Source organism: Zeugodacus cucurbitae, chromosome 6 (assembly GCF_028554725.1).
Source record: "Zeugodacus cucurbitae isolate PBARC_wt_2022May chromosome 6, idZeuCucr1.2, whole genome shotgun sequence".
Taxonomy (NCBI): Eukaryota; Metazoa; Arthropoda; class Insecta; order Diptera; family Tephritidae; genus Zeugodacus; species Zeugodacus cucurbitae.
The window spans coordinates 19520961-19529902 of record NC_071671.1 but is presented as its reverse complement, the minus strand read 5'-3'; the positions used below and the strand labels follow the sequence as shown (position 1 = coordinate 19529902).

The following is an 8942-nucleotide window of genomic DNA, read 5'->3' as shown; positions in this document are numbered from 1 at the left end:
AGCCGTTGTGTCGAACAGTTTGCCAGCGATTGTCGTGTGAAAAGGACGTGCTAACGGGAAAAATTCGGTAACGCTAATACGTCGTACGTTTTACGCTCGGTCGCGTCGTGCAGTTTTCTAATAGCATACACTGCTGGTGCTGCTACTTTCAGCTACAACCAAGTGCAAATGAAAAGCCAATTGGATTTTATGTGTTTGAAATTTTCGAAAAAGAAAATAAATTTATGAAATAATAAAATCGTTTTGTGTTTTGTGAAAAAGTGTGCTTTGCGTTAATACATCAAGTAACAAAAAGGTATTACTACTCAGAGTGTTCATTTGATTACCACAATTTCGTCCAAATTTCGTATATTATAAAAAAGGCGTTTTCTTGCTGCTGTCGCCAGCCAGAAAAAGGCGAAAAAAGAACACACAGCAGACAGTGCTGTCGTGCGAAAAACGTGAAAGAAAAAACCAAAAAATAGGAAAAAAACACAAAATATTATGGCAAATTTGTGGCGCTTCCTTAATGTGTGGCCCTTGCAAGCGCTAGCAAGCGGCTAAGTGGGTGTACATATATGTATGTAAAAATATAAATTTCGATGTGTATGTGTGTTTGTGCGATTTACATGACTGAGGCGGAAGTCATTTTTGAATATCCGGCTTGTGTGTTGGCTGTAAGAAGAGCTAGCAGTAGGAAGAAGAGGCAAAGCTGCACAAAAAGACATGCCTTCAAGTGGCTGCAGGGTCTAGTAAACCAGGAATAGTTAACAAAAACATTGTAGATATATACTATATACAGTTATATAGCTATATCCATGTAAATCCCACTGTTTGCCTAGAGTCCCCGCGTCTCCATAACTCATATCGGTGTTAGCTGCTTATCCCTGTCGCTGTCTGTTGTCTCAGCTATTGGCGCTGTCATGTTGGCTGTTTCTTATTTTTGTTGTTGTTATTGCTGCCACTACTCGCTGCTGTCACCCAGCATGCGGCGCTATGTGTCTGTGATATATTGCATACGCGCATTTGCATATTTTAAGGCGTTAATGCTTGGCATTGTGCTGGCGTGGCGCGTAGGCAGCGCCTGCTTGCTGTTGCTGGCGTGTAAATATAGCATAGCAGCGCTGACGTACAAAGATGCTTTTCTTCTCGCATGACTTTGTGCGCGGCGTTTAAACTTGTCGATCGTGGCGTAAGATTTATTGTCTATTGCTTGTGAATAGAGCTGGAGAATGTGTTAAAAGCAATGCTTGAAAGGCGATATATATTGGTTGGTGGCATGCTTTGGAGGCGATAGTGACACGGAGTCAAATTAAAGCCTGAATAGACAGTGTTGTAAGCAAGCTGAGTGTGATTTTCTGTTAAGTAAAGCATGCTTTTAGGCGTTGAGGCAAATTAAATGCTGGAAAAAATAGTGAATATTGGCACTAAAGCAGTTTATTACAGTTTTTGGTGGAACTTTGACTATTGCCACTTGGTTTAGAGCTATTTAAGGTGTGAAGTATACTGTTAGGCGCTGGACACATATTCATAAAACGGCTACTGTGTGTAGGTTTGAATAATTTTCTTTCTTTTAATTTAAAGATCGAATTTTGTATAAAACTTATAGTTTTAAAGCGTACCCAAATTTAATTGCATAATTTTAGGCTGCGTTGAAAATAAGTTGAGTGTAAAATATTGCAAAAACTTTTGCTTCAAAATAAAAATATCTGCAGATATGTAATTTTCTAGCTATGTACCTTGTAATGAATATGAAAACAATGTTTACATTTTTAATTTACAAAATTGTTGCATACTTTTAGGAGCATTATAGGAAAATGAATTTAAAATTGTTTATAAAGGCTATGATTGATTTCGGGGCCTAAATAGTTGAGGTAAAAAATGTTTGCATACTTTCAGGCACTGCATACAATTTTATAATAATATGACTCGAGATAAGTTTCAAAATAAACGATTGAATACATGGAACTATATGAAATTTTAAATTTTTTTGAACAAGCTTTAATTGGCAGTAGCACACTTTTAAGCTATTCAATAAATTATTGAATTGAAAATTGTTTGTTTGCTTGAAATTGCTTGAAAATTGCTTGTTTAATGGAATTTTATTAAAATGAAATTAACAAATCTATTTAAAAGTCAGAAATTAAACTCATATTTTTTGTATGGATAGTACACTGCTAGTATAATGAACAAGTTGCATATATTAAGGCCTCTCGGACATTAAAAAAAAAAGAAATTGTGTGTATAATATTATTAGTAGACCTTCGGCGTGACAAGCTAAGTTGTATTACAAATTCTTTGCGGAAAGCTATTTAGCTTGCGAAAATGTTGAGTAATTGAAAGCATAAATTAAGGCGAAATATCAATTTTTTCGGTTTAGAAAATTTCTTCTGCTTTAGAAAATTTTAATGTGTTAGAAATTATCATCGTTCTATATGAAATTCTACAGAACAGCCTGGAAAAAATGTACAAAAAATATTTGCATAAATTTAAGATTGGAATGTATAAATTTATATAGCTGTAAAAATTAGCAAAATTCATACAAGCTCGAAATAAATTTATAAAAAAATACATCGCTGATATAATATGGTTTAGTATAACTTCGGGCGCAATTATTTTTGGTAAACTTAGTATGGTAAATTAGTAAATAATTAAGCACAAAACCATTTTTTAATAAAATATATTGTTTTTTTTCGAATATAAAATCATTTTGGTCAATTAAAGCATACCTATAGGAGCTAGCTTTATGATTTTTCTTCTGCACTTAAATTAAATTCCACAAGATAACAAAGTGTAAAAATTACATAAATTTAGCTTTTACCGCCCGTTACATTTTTTCCAAACAATTATTATTATATACTTATTATTTTAACCTACATTCAGGCGCTAGTGCCTCGGGAAATCGTTATAATCAATAGTGACAACAATTAATTGCAAAATCAAAGTAGCAAACAAAAAGTGAGCAAAGCAATTAAAATAACAACAAATAAAAAAACGAAATGCAATTAAAAGTCTCATAAAACAAACAACAACAATTAAAATAGCACAGCAACGGCCAGAGCAACAGCAACAGCAATAAAAGTGGAAGAAAAACAACAACGCGAACTGAACGGCAATTGCATTTCCTTATCAATTACATTGGCAACATTGTAAACAAACAAACAACGCGAACGGAAAAGCGCGACGCTGCATTTGTTTACCAACAGCTGACAGCTGCTGGTGTTGTTATTATTATTATAGTTTTTGTTGTTGCGCGCTGTCAGTGACTGTGCGTGCTTTTGTGAAAGAGTGTGTGTGTGTTTATGTGTCTGTTAATCTGTGTAGCGCCGTGAAAAGCCAATTAATTTGCTTTATTTATGCAAATTACGAACCGTCAAGGGAAGTGAACTGGAACAAAAAGTACAAAGTAGAACAGTTTTTTTAGTAAACGGCGGGTAATAAATGCATTGAGGAATTTAAAATAAAGTGAAATTAACGGAGAATTTGTGATTGATGCTTAACATAGGAAAATAATAAAAATTTAAACAAATAATTAAAAAAAAATTTGTAAACAATTTAATAAAAAAAATTAAATTAAAATTCGACTCTTTTTTAACTAAAGTTTTAATGTGTATTTCCAATGTAAATATACATTATATGAAAAAAAAAAATAAAAATAAATGTAGATGAAATGAATGTATGAATATTCAAAATATTTTAAAATAAATTTTGATTCAAATTATTCTAAAAAAATTAATAGATAAATTGCTCAAAATGCGAAAACTTGAAAGAGCTTAAAAATAAATATTAAATTCTTTTAATTAAATAAGCTATCTGAATAGTTTTCTCCATATAAAAAACTAAAAAAATAATTTTATTATGCAAAATAAAACCATAAAAATATTAAATTTTATTTAATACAAATAAACATTAAATTAACGCTGATTCTCATCCATGCATTTATCTAGATACTCTATGTACTTTTTTTAATTATTTATGCGATTGGAGTATACAAGTCAATTCAGCATTTAAATATTTCAACACAGTTTTTCTTTTCTTTATGTATAATATCCTTTGTTTTTCATAATGCATTCTGTGACAGCTAAAATATGGAACAACAATTCAAGAGTAAAAGAAAAAAATAATGAAATTTGATTAAATTGGTATAAATTTTTAATATTAAGTATTGAAAAATATACAAAATTGATAAAAACACATATATATATATATATATATATATATGTGTATATATGTATATATATAGGAATATAATGTTAAACTCCGAACTATTTTGTGAACGCTTTTTTGGTGTAAATACAGTTTTACATTAAAACCTAGAAATAATCCTCATGGAGCTATTATCTCTTAGCTATTTTCATTAATTCCTCGAAAAAGTACTTTTAAAATTCTCTTAAATACCTTCAAATTTCAATTTCTATATATGAGTGTATACGTATGTATGTATCTATATACTTGAATTTGTCTATACAATGATTTTGGTAAAAAATATTTCAAGGAATACAAAAAAATACTATTGCAATAAGCAAAAATGTTTTGTGCTTTCTTACTGTTTATTTTGAAAATTAAATATAAATATTAACTCAGATATATTATTTATTTTTTTAATACAGTGGAACTTCTCTAACTCGAATCACTATAATCCACAAAAAAACTTCGAGTTAGAGAGACTTCGAGTTATAGAATTTTCATTAAAACATACATTTTTTAAAAAGCTGTAAAATATAGATTTACCCACAGTTTTAGTTATTTACTTTGCAACACGTTGTAATTAAATACATGAAAACATGTATTTTGTAATTTTGTTTGTTGTAGTTTGCTATTGTTTGGCTCCTTACGTCTATATCTCATGCCTTTGTTACACGATTCAGGAAATCTGTAAGTATAAAATCATATTTTTTTCTTGCCCCTTTACGATATAGAAAGACTCTTTTAAAATTGTTCCCTGATAGTAAAATTTTAAATTTTGTATAATGTCCTGGCCGAAAAGTTCGATTTATGGAAGGAAATTTGTATGAAATTTGACTTCTATTGCCACTTGAGTTATAGAAATTCGAGTTAGGGAGGTTTGGCTTCTAAACGCTATTGCCAATTCAAGTCTTCGAGTTATGGAGACTTCGACTTATAGAATGTTCGAGTTATGGAAGTTCCACTGTATTTTTATAATATTTTGGAATATAATTTTTATTTTTTAATTTGGTAAGTAAATATCTAAAAATTAAAATAATAAATAAGTTTTGGAATCATACGAAAATTTTTTTTTTGATATTTTGTTAAATTTGAAATTTTGAAAACTTAAAACTAAAATGAATGCAATTAAAAATTATTCAAATTTTAATACATTATTAATAAAAAAATGTAAATTTCTTCATTATAATTGGAAGTACAAATTTTACGACACAAAATTATTTTTGTATCTTAAATTTTAAAACACTCCTAGTGAATCTCTTGAGTACAAGGGGGTTTATTTTTTATGTTACATAAGAAAATAAATTATTAATTTCATTTTCATTTAAATATTGAAGAAATTAAATTTTTAATTTTTGAATTAAAAAAAAATTGTATAATTAATTTTTGGAAAAAAAATTGGAAATTTAACTTTTAGAAAAAAAGTTGGAAATTTAATATAAATATGTTTTTTGACTAAATTTTATGTTTTTTCAAATTATTGTTTTCCCAGAGGCATCATGTATTTGAATATAAAATAAAATAAAAATGCATTTTATAGTATTTATAAGATCAAACAGATTGTAGAATATTAAAAAAAATTAAATATATTTAAAAGTAATATTAATATGCATGATAATATTAATATTATTAATAAATTTAATATTATTTGCAATTGTAAACATTTTTTTTAGTAAAAAAGGAAATAATTAGGAACGGCATCATACTCGAAAATTTGTATAAGCAAAATTCTAATAAGAACAACTGAAATCTGATGAATTTTCAAAATATTTTTGATATCAAAAGTATGAACTACATGTTTAATATTTTATAGTGAAGAATTTTCTATCGAATTTCTTATTTGAAAATATTTTATTTAAATATGTGAATATAAAAAATTACACAAATTATTTATATGACATTATTAAAATGCTTGTTACACCAATTATTAAATACATTATTAACATATTTTCTTATATACATTTTCAGAGATTTTATGAAGCCATTGCGGCAATAATCTTTAATGTACCGAAAGTTACAAAAAAAACTGCAATGAAATATTATTGAAGTCATAAATACTAAACAAAAAGTGTAATTTCTGAAAATTATTTGACAGGAAGATAAAAAAATTGGCGTGGAAAAGCGTTAAAATAAAAATTTGTCAGACAAAAAAGTCAAATAATATCAATAATAAATCAATATCAAATAAGTTAAACAACAAAAAAGAAATTGTTGAAAATTAAAAAAAGAATGTGGAAAAAATTGTTGAAAGGTACAGAACAAAGTGCTTGAAAAAACGCCTACAAGTATGCAATGTAAATTCAAACAAAAATACAAGCGTTAGCACTATTGCTCTAAAGTGTACATGTGTGTGAGTATCGTATTTTAAAACAGAAAAAGGCTAACTCAAACTGTCTGTTGTAAGTGAAAACTAATAATAATAACAGCAAAGCCGGAATGCAAACATAATAAGCATAACAAAAAAAGTGGAAAAAAGAAATACTGTGAAAAGCAAACAACAAAAGTAGGCCGTCAAGCGGTAAATAAAATAAAAGTGAGATATTAAAAATTATAAGCAAAAAAAGCTCTTGTAAGCAAATGCTGCAAATAAATGCCAATACAGCACAAAGTAAATAAAATAAAATAATAAAGAAAAAAATTCTTTAAAAATTCCACAGTGCTTGAAAGTGGAAAGGAATGTAAAAAGCAAAAAAGAACGGCAAATTAATTAAAACGACGTGTGCATGCAAGAAATAATCGGAAAAGCAAATACACTTCGAGCAAATAGACGCGAGAAAAAGTGAAACTCCCAGCTCCACTCCACTCTACTCCACAACAACTCAACTCCACCCAACGCAACTACTCAATTATAACAGCAGGCACCACTAAGCGTCTGCAAAGCTAAAAGATAAACAAGAACTACACACAATACTGCTGCAGCACACTGCACCTACTGCTCCGTCGTTTCCACCCCCGCAATACACGCACTAGACGCAAGTCAATGCACAATGGTAGACAAGCGCAGCGCCTGAAAGTGCACTCGAAGTCTACACAACTGCAACGCTGAAGCTCCACTCCGCACTCCAGCTGCAGCAGTCATTTATTAAAAGAAAAAAATTATAAAAAAAATCGTTGCATACTTTTCTGCTTGCACTATTTAACTGCTCTCCAGCCACATCGCTTGGCAGCGCCACGCGTGAAAGGGAATAAAACGCGCAACGATAATTTCAGCAAAAGGTAGGTTAATCATAGATTAAAATGCGTTTATTGTGCACATTTATCAATGTAAGCGCTCAGCTGCGCGGCGCCTACCGATATACAGTGCCTTCGTTGTTGGCTGCCATAATGCTGGTGCGCTTTTAGTTTTGCTTTCGTTTAAGCGCGGCGCTTGTGAAAAGTGAAATACGCGGCAGCAGATAATTAAGTTGGCATTAATGGCGCTTTTGCCAGTATAATGCCGGTTGAAGCGCCTTGAAGTAGGCCAATATTATTTCAATCATTTATCGCTGCGTATTAATAAGGCTGCACAGATAATTGTTGCCTTATTTGTGCTTCGGGGAAAATTATTTAACTTACTTTTATTGCTTTTCATTTTTTTAATATAATTAAATTTAAACAAATTTTAAAAATTTCCTTTCAAGTTTTTAAAGCTCAGTTTCATATCTATATTGTTATATTATTACTGTAAAAGAAATATTATTGGAAATTACTTAACAAGCAATGTGTGCAACATATGTGACAGTAAGTAATCTGTTCAGTTCTTTAAAGTTGCCTAAAAAGTATGCGATCATAAACATTTCAATGCGTTTTTATAACGATTTTGAAATATTTCGTGGAAGGATTCATGACTTATTAGCAACTAAATATGGATCAAATAGTAATTATTAAATTTAAATTAAAATATAGGATTAGGAAGGAATCAGTAACGCCTCATATTATGTTGCTGCTGAAATTTTGTTTTATTATTGTTTATAATGATCTTAATATAAACAAGTTAGGAAGGCTAAGTTCGGCTGTAACCGAACATTTTATACTCTCGCAATTTATTGAAGAAATTTTATTTATATAACACACAAATTTACCCATAAATTTGGCGTTAAGTCCAATAGAGTAACGAATATATATATATATATGAGGGCTGATGTAATTCCTAGACCGATTTCATTTATTTTCACCAGCAAGGTGCACTATATTCAAGACTATACGCTCACTTAATTTTGCTAAGATATCTCACATATTAACCAATACATATATGCGGAATAAAGCCCACCGTATTTTTGAAAAACCTATAATTAGGTATATGGGAGCTAGGAGATGTTATGACCCGATATTAATAATTTTTAGAACAGAACACTATGAGAAGAAAACAATTTCCTTTGAATTACATTAAATTATCTAAGAGATTCACCCATATTTTCGGTTAAAATTTACCCTTAGGCGCTGAGTTCAACATATTCGATATCAGGGGCTTTGAAAAGTTATAGTCCGATTTCGAGAATTTCACGATTTCACAAGTGATGCCACAGATCATATACAGTATTTGTATAAAGTTTTATTTCGCTATCTTCATTGGTTGCTTATATATATACTAGTAGACCCGACTACACGTTTTTGTGGCTAAGGTATACATTAAATTAGTAAATTTTTCAATATAGTAAAACAAATCTTACGCATAAAGAAGAAAGCGTTATAGCCGGTATATTGATTGATATACATTCTTGTAGATCTGTATTAAGCGTAAATCATCATAGTTTGTTAAACTTAAATTTTTTTTTTTAATCGTATATTGAATTGAGTAT

At 29.5% G+C, this 8942-nt stretch overlaps 1 protein-coding gene across 1 annotated transcript in view; it reads left to right on the top strand.

Moving 5' to 3' along the window:
* The window catches only part of LOC105214855 (uncharacterized), a 219704-nt gene continuing 210762 nt past the window's right edge, over window positions 1-8942 (top strand). The window contains exons 1-2 of the mRNA XM_011188522.3: window positions 1-295; window positions 6133-7380. The gene's annotated coding sequence lies outside the window, so the exon portion shown is untranslated. The remainder of the gene's footprint in view (window positions 296-6132; window positions 7381-8942) is intronic.